The 14317-nt window shown below is 38.5% G+C and overlaps 1 protein-coding gene across 2 annotated transcripts in view; it reads right to left on the bottom strand.

Annotated features, from left to right (window-relative positions):
* Prp8 (pre-mRNA processing factor 8) overlaps window positions 1-14114 on the bottom strand; it is a 222019-nt gene extending 207905 nt beyond the window's left edge. For both annotated transcript variants that reach the window (XM_067154586.2, XM_067154585.2), the window contains exon 1: window positions 13961-14114. The gene's annotated coding sequence lies outside the window, so the exon portion shown is untranslated. The remainder of the gene's footprint in view (window positions 1-13960) is intronic.
* Between the last annotated feature and the right edge of the window lie 203 nt (window positions 14115-14317).

The raw sequence follows: 14317 nt of genomic DNA on the forward strand, positions 1-14317 counted from the left end.
GCGCATGGGCCGCCTGCTGCTGGGCCATCATCTGCTAAATACGGGGAGCAGCGCCAACTTATGCTAATGCTGGAACAGGAGATGGTTTGTTACTGGCAAGTACAAATGTTTCAATTTTCTACAATCTGTGCAGCTAAAATTAGTTAGAATTTTCACGTTTGCAATTGGGAACAACGGGTTTCAATGGGGAGGTATAACATCAGTTGTTTCTTTTCTTTTTCAGGCTCAGTTTGCACAAAGTAACACTGATTTTGGGGTAGGACGATAGTATATTAGGAGGTACAGAAATTCTTTCATGACCTAATGGTTTTAATATGGACGAAGATGGTGAGGAATAGTAGCGGCAGCAGCAAAATAAAGCCAAACAGTTGAAGTAAGAAATGATATTTCTATGTCTTTTTTTTTTTTACATGTTGCTTCACAGCGCACTGACACAGACAGGTTGTACGGTGACGATGGGATAGGAAAGGGCTAGGAGTGGGAAGGAAGCAACTGTGCCCTTAATTATAGCACAGCCCCAGCCAGCATTTGCCTGGTATGAAAAAAAAAAAAAAAAGAAAAGAAAAAAAAAAAGGAAAATCATTATTTCTATGTCAACAATTTCTGTGAATTGTGCTGCTTCATCTCCTGTTAGTCCTGCTTCAGCAGCTCATATGGGAAGGGTTGGCAGATTGAATGAGAATGTCACAAATTTACGGGCGAATGTAAAGGTCAGTCTCCACTGATTAACATTTAACAATAACACGTTAAATGTTCAAACTGTTAAATGTTAACTGGTGATACCATCAACTGTTAACTGTTAAATACTGTTTCATTTAACATTGTGTCCATATTTATAAACATGTTAAGCTTGACTTCGCCGGACTGAGTGGCTCAGACGGTTGAGGCGCTGGCCTTCTGACCCCAACTGGCAGGTTTGAACCTGGCTCAGTCCGGTGGTATATGAAGGTGCTCAAATATGTCAGCCTCGTGTCGGTGGATTTACGGGCATGTAAAAGAACTTCTGCAGGACAAAATTCTGACACCTCGGTGTCTCCAAAAAACCGTAAAGTTAGTGGGACATAAAGCGAATAATATTATTATTAAACTTGAGTTTCTTTGTTTATGTACAGGTAGTTCATCATATCAGTTTGTGGTAATAAATTCAGGCGGTGTCTTGTATTTTCAAACAAGGACAATAGACTCCGATGAAGAGGATTTGACCTTTGTTATTGCCACTGTTGCTTCTTACAAGATCTTGAGAACGAAGCAAAGGAGAATGTGGGTACGATGATATCTCAATAAAAGGCACAATGTGAATGACATTCTGAATGAGCTAAAAATACAAAAGAGATTTGGATTTAAAAACTTTCTGAGAATGTCTGAGTATGATTTTAATGTAGTTTAAAAAAAAAAAAATACTTCCTACCATAAGAAAGGAGGAGACACAGTTATGAGCAGCTATTCCACCTCACCTGCTTCTTGGTATAACTCTGCGTTTCCGCGAAGTATAAACTTCGTCCACTCCCGTCCCCAACTTCCTACTTTTCTGAACTTTTTGCGATTCTAGACCGTACTGGGAGAGGAGAGAGGGAGCAATTATAGATACATTTTGAGTTCCTGGAAACTGTCAGTTTTCCTCACTTTATGTTGGTATTCCTTCGATGAGACATCCTACAAAGAAGGCCTTTCTATTATATCATTAATTAAGTCCAGAGTGATCTCCTTGCTTCACTCCATTTCTGATTATAAATTTTAGTATACTGCAGAGAGATAGACACACATGCACATACTGTATTTGTAGCTTGTAACTATAATCCTACTTTTTGGTGCTTTCCCACGAGAAGCGTGCAAACTGTTGTTGTTGTTGTTGTTGTTATTATTATTATTATTATTATTATTATTATTATTATTATTATTATTATTATTATGACTTGTGAAGGGTGACTACGAAGTTGTTTACGTCTATTAGTATTAGCATTATCACTATTTATGTAGTTATGTACGGACTTTATTTGGTATAAATCGTGATTGTATTATTGTGGGGTTATGTCATGATACATCTGCTGTGTGTATATTAAAACGGGTTTATTTAATGTAAGAACACACAATTAATAGTATATAATTTGTTTAAGAAGCCTTTCTCGTGGACAGTCAAGATTTTCTTCTGATGACGCAGAGCAGAGTTCTCAGCAAAACATAAAGTATTTCACCTTATTTACTTGACACGGCATAAGCCCATGATGATGATGATGATGATGCTTGTTGTTTTAAGGGGCCTAACATCGAAGGTCATCGGCCCCAAGGCATAAGCCTAAAAGCCTATATCAAGCCTATAAGTATGGGCCATGACAGCATCAATGGCAACAGTATACAATTTATTAATACCTGTAAATATGATTTGTATAAATCCAGCGTAATGTTGTGCAACACACAGTAATAGTCCAGAACAACGCATCTTGCCGCTGGAATTGTGTAGAAAATTCCTTTCATTGTAAATATGCTATTATAGACTCTCGAAATTACGAGAAAACATGTTGTGTCATATTCTTCTGGAAGCCTGGCCAGGCAATGTATATAAAGAGGCAGTCTTGGGAGTTGAATAGAGCTGTTTAACGAGACTTGTAGTGGAAGTCATTAGTCAGTATGTGGACTTTGTTGGGTTGGTAGTTGGTTGACATGCAAGTGTTGCTGTGTTCTTCTCCTTCTTCGTAACAGTGTTTTGTTCAAGAGGGCAGTTGTCAGTGTGTGTATGTGTGTGTGTATAAAATTTGTAAATATAACTGTACACAATTGACAGCATTTTGTGTGTGCGTCTTTGTAGTTACAACAGAGGCTATGAAGGCTGGAAATGTTTGTTAAATACGGTAACACTTTAAGAGGTGAAGCGACTCATTTCTCTTAGAAGACAAAAGTTTTAAAACTGGGTATCGATTTACGAAAGATTATCGTTGAATTGTCATTAACACAGAAAGGTTTAATGAAAGATCCTAGAGGTGGCTCTATATCTTCTCACACCACTATGGGCATGAGCGCAGAATGGGGTTAGTAATTATTGTCAGTAATTATTACTATGGAACGTTTCTTCTTAATTTGAAGATCCACTGTGCACCTTTCTGCCTTTGTTCTTTGTACTAAGAACCTCTATGCACGGGCATGCACTCACACATGTCACAGACTACATGAACGCAATTCACTTGTCCTCAAGAATTGTAAATTTATCACAAATTTTTATTTAATAGATATTATACTACTGATAATATGTAAAGTCAACAGTGAAGGCGGGCGAATTATTTTTTTCGTGCTTGCACATACAAATTTCTGAACATGACTGTAAAGGAAGACACGTACTGAACATTTTTATCATTCAAATTTAAAATCAAACATACCGTATCTACGTTGAGCCAAAATGTTTCTTTATCAACAGTGAAAAATTGCAAACATAATGAACACGAAATGGGAGGTATGATATGATAAGTTTCATGCAATAAAGATTATTTAATTGATATGCAGTGAAAGGTTGAATATTCTAGACTTTAATTAGATAGTGACAATGCAGATACATGATAATGAAGTTTATCAGGTGTGATTTATTATTTGATGTAACTTTCCATTAAATTAACATTTTTCACAATCAATACTTTATTTTTGTTAACGGCATTAGATGCGGCTTGAAATTCTGTACATAACTCGACATTCACCTATTTCAACTGATAACATTCAGAGATAACCAGCAAAAGCGATCATAAAGACGGTGAACGTGAAGAAAAATATCAGTGAACTGCAGGAAGAGATTCCTACGACTTGGAATAAGGATATATGTGCAGTATAATAATACAATGCGTAAACCACATTTATTAGTAAGAAAAATATGCAAGGCTTAAATGGGGTTTATTCAATGTATACCTATACAAGTGTTAAGCAACCATATAAGGACTTTATTTAGTAAGACTGGTGGTCTATTATAATCATTTTAAGGTACATATTATCTGATATTGTTAATGCACAGAGTCTTCATGAATAACAACCTAAAACTTCATACAAAACGCATGGTATACAAAGCTGTTATTTCCACGCTACTGTATGGCTGTGAAACTTGGACACACTATCTGTGAAACTTGGACACACTATCGCCATGATATCAAAAAACCTGCTATTTGCTTTACGTCGCACCGACACAGATAGGTCTTATGGCGACGATGGGAGAGGAAAGGCCTAGGAATGGGAAGGAAGTGGCCGTGGCCTTAAGGTACAGCCCCAGCATTTGCCTGGTGTGAAAATGGGAAACCACGGAAAATCAGCTTCAGAGCTGCCGACAGTGGGGTTCGAACCCACTATCTCCCGATTACTGGATACTGTTACAAGTAATAAAAATCTTTTTTCCCGTATTGAAAGAATCTTAATAATAAATGTAAGAAATTTATTCTAACTTCAACCCATTCAATACAATACAAGATGTTAACGTGTTAGTTAACATACATACATAATCATTATAGACTGTTATGCCTTTCAGCGTTCAGTCTGCAAGCCTCCGTGAATTTACTAAACGTCGCCACAATCCTTGATTTGCAACTAGTATTGTGGCCTCATTTAGTTCCATACCTCTTATCTTTAAATCGTTAGAAACCGAGTCTAAACATCGTCGTCTTGGTCTACCCCTACTTCTCTTACCCTCCATAACAGGGTCCTTTATTCTCCTAGGTAACCTATCCACCTCCATTCGCCTCACATGACCTCACCATTGAAGCCGGTTTATGCGTACAGCTTCATCCATCAAGTTCATTCCTAAATTAGCCTTTATCTCCTCATTCCGAGTACCCTCCTGCCATTGTTCCCACCTGTTTGTACCAGCCATCATTCTTGCTACTTTCATGTCTGTTACTTCTAACTTATGAATAAGATATCCTGAGTCCACCCAGCTTTCGCTCCCGTAAAACAAAGTTGGTCTGAAAACAGACCGATGTAAATATAGTTTTGTCTGGGAGCTGACTTCCTTCTTACAGAATACTGTTGATAGCAACTGCGAGCTCACTGCATTAGCTTTACGACACCTTGATTCAATCTCACTTACTATATTACCATCCTGGGAGAACACACAACTTAAATACTTGAAATTATCGACTTGTTCTAGCTTTGTATCACCAATCTGACATTCAATTCTGTTGAATTTCTTACCTACTGACATCAATTTAGTCTTCGAGAGGCTAATTTTCATACCATACTCATTGCACCTATTTTCAAGTACCAAGATATTAGACTGCAGGCTTTCGGCACAATCTGCCATTAAGACCAAGTCATCAGCATAGGCCACACTGCTTACTCCATTTCCACCTAACTGAATCCCTCCCTGCCATTTTATACCTTTCAGCAGATGATCCATGTAAACTATGAACAACAAAGGTGAAAGATTACAGCCTTGTCTAACCCCTGTAAGTACCCTGAACCAAGAACTCATTCTATCATCAATTCTCACTGAAGCCCAATTGTCAACATAAATGCCTTTGATTGATTTTAATAATCTAGATTTAATTCCATAGTCCCCCACTATAGCGAACATCTTTTCCCTCGGTACCCTGTCATATGCTTTCTCTAGATCTACGAAACATAAACACAACTGCCTATTCCTCTCGTAGCATTTTTCAATTACCTGGCGCATACTGAAAATCTGATCCTGACAGCCTCTCTGTGGTCTGAAACCACACGGTTTTTCATCCAACTTCCTCTCAACGACTGATCGCATCCTCCCTTCTAAGATGCCAGTGAATACTTTGCCTGGTATACTAAACAATGAGATACCTCGATAGTTGTAGCAATCCTTCCTGTTTCCTTGCTTATAGATAGGTGCAATTACTGCTTTTGTCCAATCTGAAGGTACCTTACCAACACTCCACGGTAATTTTACTACTCTATGAAGCCATTTCATCCCTGCCTTCCCACTATACTTCACCATTTCAGGTCTAATTCCATCTATTCCTGCTGCTTTATGACAATGGAGTTTATTTAGGCTACCATCCTTTCCACTTCCTCAAGCGTAATTTCACCAACATCATTTTCCTCCTCCCCATCAGTTTGGCTGTTCGCAACACCACCAGGATGATTTCCTTTTACATTGAGAAGATGTTCAAAATATTCCCTCCACCTCTCCAGTGATTCCCTGGGATCTATTATGAGTTCACCTGAATTACTCAAAACACTGCTCATTTCCTTTTTCGCTCCCTTCCTAAGATTTTTTATTACTGTCCAGATAGCTTTCCCTGCTGCTTGACCTAGCCTTTCCAGGTTATTACCAAATTCTTCCCACGACTTCTTTTTGGATTCAACAACTATTTGTTTCGCTCTGTTTCTTTCATCTACATACAAATCCCTGTCTGCCTCGGTCCTTGTTTGGAGCCATTTCTGATAAGCCTTCTTTTTACGTTTACAAGCTGCTCTCACTTCATCATTCCATCAAGATGTTTGCCTTTTCTCATCTTTACACACAATTGTTCCTAGACATTCCCTTGTTGTTTCTACTACAGCATCCCTGTATGCCACCCATTCACTTTCTATATCCTGAACCTGCTACTATCCACTGTTCGAAACTTCTCACTAATCACATTCATGTACTTCTGTCTAATTTCCTCATCCTGGAGATTTTCTACCCTTATTCATTTGCTGACAGATTTCACTTTCTCTACCCCAGGCCTAGAGATACTTAGTTCACTACAGATCAAATAGTGGTCTGTATCATCGAAAAATCCCCGGAAAACTCGTACATTCCTAACAGATTTCCTGAATTCGAAGTCGGTTAAGATATAGTCTATTATGGATCTGGTACCCCTAGCCTCCCATGTGTAGCGGTGAATAGCCTTATGCTTGAAGAATGTATTCGTAACTGCTAAACCCATACCAGCACAGAAGTCCAGCAAACGCTTCCCATTCCCATTAGCTTCCATATCTTCCCCACATTTACCAATCACCCTTTCGTATCCTTCAGTTCTATTCCCAACTCTCGCATTGAAATAGGCCATTAGCACTATTCTATCCTCGCTGTTGACCCTGACCACGATGTCACTCAATGCTTCATAAAACTTGTCAACTTCATCCTCATCTGCACCCTCACATGGTGAATACATGGAGACAATTCTAGTCCTAATTCCTCTGACAAATCTACCCACATCATTTGCTCATTTACGTGCCTAACAGAAACTATATTGCGTGCAATGGTATTCCTGATAAAGAGCCCTACCCCAGACTCTGCTCTTCCCTTTCTAACACCCGTCAAGTACACTTTATTCTCCTATCTCTTCCTCGTTATCTCTCTTTACCCGAATATCACTTACTCCTAGCACATCCAGATGCACACTCTTTGCTGACTCAGCCAGTTCTACTTTCTTTCTTCCATAAGCCCCATTAATATTGATAGCTCCCCATCGAATTCCATTTCGTTCGCCAAGTTGTTTCCAAGGAGTCCCTCGCCTGCCAAATGGGAGTGGGACTCTGTTACTCCCATAGGCCTGCTTAACATGTTCTGAGCTCTGTAAATACATGAAGCAGGATGCTACCCTAGTTGCACATAGTCCAAGCGAGCATCTCTCCTCTAACGGGTTATGGACCACCGATGAATTGTATAGTCCTAGCCGCCTGAGCACAAGGAGGGCCATGACTCGGAATATGTCTGAGATGCCCACTCCCATTCTGTAGCAACTAGTATCCCAACTCTCAGGACCACTTACTAGGCCACTCAGCCGTTGTCCATGGTTCATGAACTAGGACGTGACTACAGTAACCCACAACCATGAACCATACGTTAGCTAAACATCATTAAAATAGTTGAGACATGTTTCGCCCCTTTTGTGGGGCATCGTCAGTCATATCAATACTTGAAAGTTCTGCCAGACGTCTGGTTAGAAAATTGTAAAACATGTTGCATGAGTGAATACATTAAAAAACACTTACAATGTCTTATCATTAAGAAAATATCAAATTGATTAAAAATAAATTGCACTAGTGAACATGCTGGTGAATTTCCACTTAAACAAGGCTGTCATATGTGTAGTAAATGACAATAGTGTTAGTCTAAAATCTTATTCGATGTTAAAATTCGAAGACAGTTTAAAATTTATGTACAAATATTGGGAATGAATGCAGAATACATATAATTACAAATACTATACACGTATTTTACATGTGAAATGATATGGAAAAGCATTCCAAATTTGTGCTTATTTCACTTAAATTTGATCTTAATATTACGTTTATGATGTGGTCTAATGGAATTAGCATCAAGATGTGAAAGTTTGTAGCTGATTTATGACCAGCTCATGTGAAAACGTTGCATTACGTCGTAAATTCAACTTAGATATCTATGTTGCGTAATTGTATTTTAAACCCAAACAAATTTGCCCATGGACACTTCAGTGAACTTATAGATTATGAAGCAAGAAAGCTCCATCAATTACAACCCCGTCCTCTTGAATCCATTCAGTGTAATTTGTGCGGGCATATGTTTTATTCCAAGATTGGTCTGTTTAGGATCGCAAACACATCCACAAACTGAGTTGAACTGCTCACTTTATGCAGGAAAAAGTTATCTAGACTCGGATCAAGTTACAGCCGACGACAACGAATCTGGTATTAAATGTCTTTTTTTTTTCCAGGTATTTCAATCCTACATTAGTTTTGACAGACTGAAAAACTTCAAAGTTAATAGATTTTCATACAGCAGTCTATTATTATTATTATTATTATTATTATTATTATTATCTTTTAAAGGTATGCCAACGACCGTAGCCGTGTTGAAACACCGGATCCCGTGAGATCTTCGAAGTTACGCAACATTGGGCGTGGTCAAGATTTGGATGGGTTACCACGCGCTGTTGGTGGGGGTAAGCAAATGGAGGAGCAGAAAAGAACTGGCTATCCTACCGTACGTAAACTCCGGCTCAGGCAGACCTCTGCGGAGGTTCGGACATGCCTTCGGGAAGAATACACCCTTACCTTAAAGGTATAATCTATTAACCTTTTTTTCAGATATTTTCTAATGTTCTTGCTTTTACCAAATATGGCAGACCTGTGGCTGAACACGATGTAAGCTCTATTGGAGACAATATGAAACTTGACCAACCAACAGAACACAGAAAATAGCTGCATTTCACTGATGTACACAGTATTGATTTTCATTCTTTTACATAAGTAAGAATACAGTACTTCCTGGGGTGGGATGGTGAGTCTCTAGTAAGCATAAAAGAAGGACTTCTACTTTCTCCTACATAAGGTATTGTTACACATCATTTTTCTATGCTTTTTTGCTTCCCTACATATGCACAATAGGCACGGAAACACCACTCATAACTTAGTAGATGAAAAACATCAGAAATATGAGAAATAGCCTAAATAATTATTGAACTTAATATCCAAAATAAATGTTCCTGGTACTTTTAAAGTGAAAAATAATTTGCAAATTAATTTAACAATTCTGTGTGTTTTGTTTTACATGCTTATACTGGGTTCTAAAGTAAAATAGAAAAATCACAGATCATCTTTTCGTTCCATGGACACGTATTATGAGACCTGAAAACTTATCATACGTCGAACTGTGAGCTGGAGAATTCGGCATTAGTTCACTATAGGACCTGCAAAGTTAACAGGCCTACCCAGATATTCCCCTGCACCTCGTGCATCAAACTGCACAAATGTTTCATGTCAGCCACACTGGGTAGGATTTTTTATTGTGTATTGTATTGTGTAGAACAGCTGTGCCCAACAGATGAGACAACCACAACTTTATGGCTCTACTGTGTTCCACTCTAACCTTGAATGATATGAAACAGCAGCTCCACACCAGTATGTCATCAATGAAGATACATCGGACCGATTACAGAAACGATGACTAGCTTTAAGTCTTAGACAAAGCCTACCTAAAAAAAGTTTAAGTCAAGCACGATCTTCCACTGCATACACAATGTTCAGCTGGTGTTTAGCTAGACGTCGTTTAAAGTTTTAATATTAATATTAATTAATAAAATTCGTCGCTGCATGTGCCAAACATTAGTCAGCTGTAGTCTTCCTACGCATTACTCAAACATGACTAAGCATGAGGACGACTTGCCCAGAGGTAAGAATAGGCTATCGCTTTCGGTGGAAATAAAATCTCATAATATTATCGACACTAAAGCAACACGCCACCGTACAAGGAAGTGTAGGCTATCTTTGATTATAGTGTTGTTAGCCTACTGTGAATGTAATCTAAATAGCTTGTTCGAAGGGAAGAAGAAACTATATTGCTGTGTAACCGAAGAAGTTGTTTGGGTCATACAGATATGTAACTTGTAATCTAGAGATCATACGTTCAAAACACACCATTGGCAGCCCTGAAAATTGTTTTCTGTAGTTTCCCCATTTTTACAGTTGCAGTACCTGCATTAGCACGATGATTATCCGGAAAAAAAAAATTACATACACACAACCTACTTTTTAGTGTCACTATAATGTGTGCTTACTTGGCAGTAAATGTAATAACTGAATCCCTCCCAGCTGATATATGTGACAGTCCTCTGACGATCAGGACAAGTTATTCTGATATGGATGTAGTCGAAGTGGCATATAATTCCAGGGAAATTACACCCGATATAATAAAATATACAGGTTGCCAAGAATTGTAGTCAAGTTGACAGTTACCGGACTGTCCTTTGTGTCATATGTTTCAAGGTACATAACCTCTAATTATGATACACTCCTAAAATTTGAGGTTAAACAGTGTTCTTGGTAGTATTTAAACATGGCCAGTTGAACATCGGTTTTAGACAGTGTCTAGGTGATAAATAATGTATTTGCAATGCGGCTGCAGTACTTAAACAGTGTGTAACCATAAACATCATCCGAATACCATTTATGCTATCGGCCCCATTGATGATAAAGTGAAGAGTATAACAATAAGAATATGAACACACTGCAGCCATAGACACCAGGTGCAACAAGTAGAGGGGTATAGTGCGCATTGGTATCACCCAAATATCACTTTAAAATTTGTCACAAATGGAACATAATAATTGCTTTTACATATATCAAGTGAAAAATCCCTGGCAAATTAAGAAATATTTGATTTTTGGAGAATATTATGTATACGTACTTTACCACTTTGCAAGTGCATTTGGTGTTGCGCTCACAGTGACACAAATATGTCTTTTGTCTTACACTTTCAACGATTTCGTGTGTGATATCTGTGTTCACTGAAGTTCTTTGCTTTCGTTTCATTGCTTCACTTTTCAAACATCATCATTTCATGAATTGTATCGCGATATGCAATATTTAATAGGCGACAAAATTGTATGGCCAATGTACATAAGAAAAATTCAGTGGACTAGTGATTTATTGGTCCAGGGATCGAGCTAGTTTCGTTCGAACAGAAATAAAAATATTTATTGGTCCAGGGATCATGCTATTTTTTTGCTGACCTCCATTTTGCTGTGAAAGGTGAAAGCGAACTATATAAAGAAGGTAATAGGTGTACCAAAAACGACACGATCTAGACTTGTATATCTGCTCGCAAAGGAATCATTTCTCATAGAAGATCTCAGGACAAGTATGCCACTACCGAACACCGGTGCATCAAAGAAACTGCTAGCAAATCTGACGGAGAAGAGAGAAGAAGTCCAACCAGACTTCTATGGCACAGGGGCAATGATAGATCGCTCGTGGACGAAAGCTAATTTTGAATTAAGACATGTCATTACAAGATTAGCAGTTCACGGTTTTCATCACCTACTCTGCAAATCAAAACACTTCCATGACCCAAGTATAGACTGTGAGTGCAAACTATGTGGAAAAACGTGTGGACAGTACCACATTGAATTCTGTACAAGAAGAACAATGTCTATAAGTGATTATGCAAATATGTAACCCATCAATGTAACCTATATTCTCTGTTAGGGCTATTTGGCTGCATTAAATATATTAATTAAATTTTGCTGTTTGAACTGGCCGCTCTAGTCATATGGACAAAGATAATGAGAATCTACAGACATAGCACTCCCATTCCAAGGTGCTAGCCGTGGACCTGAAGAAAGTAACAAAAGACGGCACCAGCAGCGCAGTACGTCATAAACCAGTCCTGTCTACAAGCCTTAAGTATGTTTTCATATTTCTCAAATAACGACGGTATTTCTTAATTTGCCAGGGATTTTTCACTTGATATGTGTAAAAGCAATTATTATGTTCCATTTGTGAAAAATTTTACAGTGATATTTGGGTGATACCAATGCACATCGTACCCAAGTAGAGAGGGCCCATCATTCCTGTAAAAGCGTCTACACCTCCAAGTATCTCTCCAAGAACCTTTGCTATTTGTTTTAAGTCGCATCGACACAGATAGGTCTTATGGCGACGATGGGATAGCAAAAGGCCTAGGAGTTGGAAGGAAGTGACCATGGCCTTAATTAAGGTACAGCCCCAGCATTTGACTGGTGTGAAAATGAAAACCACGGAAAACCATCTTCAGGGCTGCTAACAGTGGGGTTCGAACCCACCACCTCCCGGATGCAAGCTCACAGCTGCGCAACCCTAACTGCACGGCCAACTCGCCCAGTTCTCCAAGAACCTAAGCTGAAACACAACAACTCAGTACGGCAGTAAGACCCTCTGTACTCTACGCCTCCGAGTGCCTCTTGCTGAATCAAAAGGCCCACTCACAAAAACTAGAACTTAGAGAGGAAGATCTTGACAGTATACTAGGACCCGTAAGAGAGGAGGATGGCACCTACAGGATCAGCCACAACAACGAGCTCTATGAACATCAGGAAGACATACTCACATATATGAGGAAAAGGCGACCGACTTTCTGTGGGCACATGAGCCGCCTGAAATCTTGCAGGTTCACCAACAGAATCCTCACAGTGACAAGTAGAAGAAAGGCTTCCAAGACCAAGTGGATCACGTCAGTAAAATCAGACCTAGAGGAACTACAGATCTCGTTAGAGATCATAGAGAACCGATCTCAAACCAACAGGTCATCCTACAGGGAGTCTTCCCACTGTCCCTCACAAGGTAAAAGAGTACAGGGACCACCAGACTAAGTGGACGGATGAAAGGAAACAGGCACACAGCCAGAAAATAAAAGCGTACTGGGCCAAGAAAAAGCAGAAGACCTTAGCTAAGAGTTAAGATGAGCACAGTGGTCCCTAGTAGGAAAAAATGAACAAAAATGAAAAGAATGTAATATGATTGTGTAGTGGTTGATTACAAAATGTGTGTGGTGATTCTTAGGAATGACGTCACACTGAATGTTTTAGCCAATGACAGTGGTAGTAGCCACAGGAAGCATGGGAAATGATGTGTGCTTCATGATATTAAGTTATAATAAGTAAATATACTTCTCAGGGAGGGCTGATGTATCGCTGGTACTCATAACGAACACATATCTCTCCTACAAACAATCCGAGGTATGATTACTGTAGCATATATTCATAAAAACAACAGCACACTTAATGTGTGTAATCTCAGGGATACTGAATTTTACAGAAACTCCAGTATAGTATGCGAACTTTTCCTTGAGCCCTAGTTCCCATTATGCACTATGGAGTTCAGGGCTCAAGAAAAGGTTCGCGTACTATACATATACCGTCACAACTTACCTTTCGCTACACTTACATGCACAGTGCATGCAATTAAATATTAATTTTTCATCGCGAGTTTCAATTAAACTTTAATGAATTTGCTTTAATGCGAACTAGCGTATTACACAACAAAATGCGTTGCAAGTACGTGAGTTGAGGTTCTAAAATTAGCAATTGGTGATAAATAATAAAATGTTTCGGGGTAAATTATAGAACACAAGCTATAAACTGAAGGCGTATAGAATATAACAGTTAACATTCCAAACATAAAAAGAATTTATCAAAAGCTGTTTACAAATAATGACATCCGTGAATGTAGGGAGACATGTTGTACAACATCATGAAAGCTTTCATCCAATAGATGTTTGGGGTTCAAAACATGCACTCACCGGTATTTCCTCTTGTAACATCAATCTTCTTCGAAAAACTTCATCTACCTTACACTAATAAATTCACAACACACAGTTTATTCACTGTGAACTGAATCGTCCCAATACTTTAATCCAAACACATCAGAATTGTAACATGTTATAAATACTCTTGGACCTTCCGTCGCCATACACAACAAACATCATAAACATGGAAGATATACCCGTTTCGATTGAATTGCAGTTGTCTTTGTCAAATATCGTGTTATTGCCAAATCATAAATATTTTTTTGAAAATGTACAGAGCCTCATTACATTGATTAATTACAATATACGCTCTAAAACACAATTTTATAATATTAAAATATGTTTAAATCT

This window comes from Anabrus simplex, chromosome 10, assembly GCF_040414725.1.
Source record: "Anabrus simplex isolate iqAnaSimp1 chromosome 10, ASM4041472v1, whole genome shotgun sequence".
In the NCBI taxonomy this organism is placed as follows: Eukaryota; Metazoa; Arthropoda; class Insecta; order Orthoptera; family Tettigoniidae; genus Anabrus; species Anabrus simplex.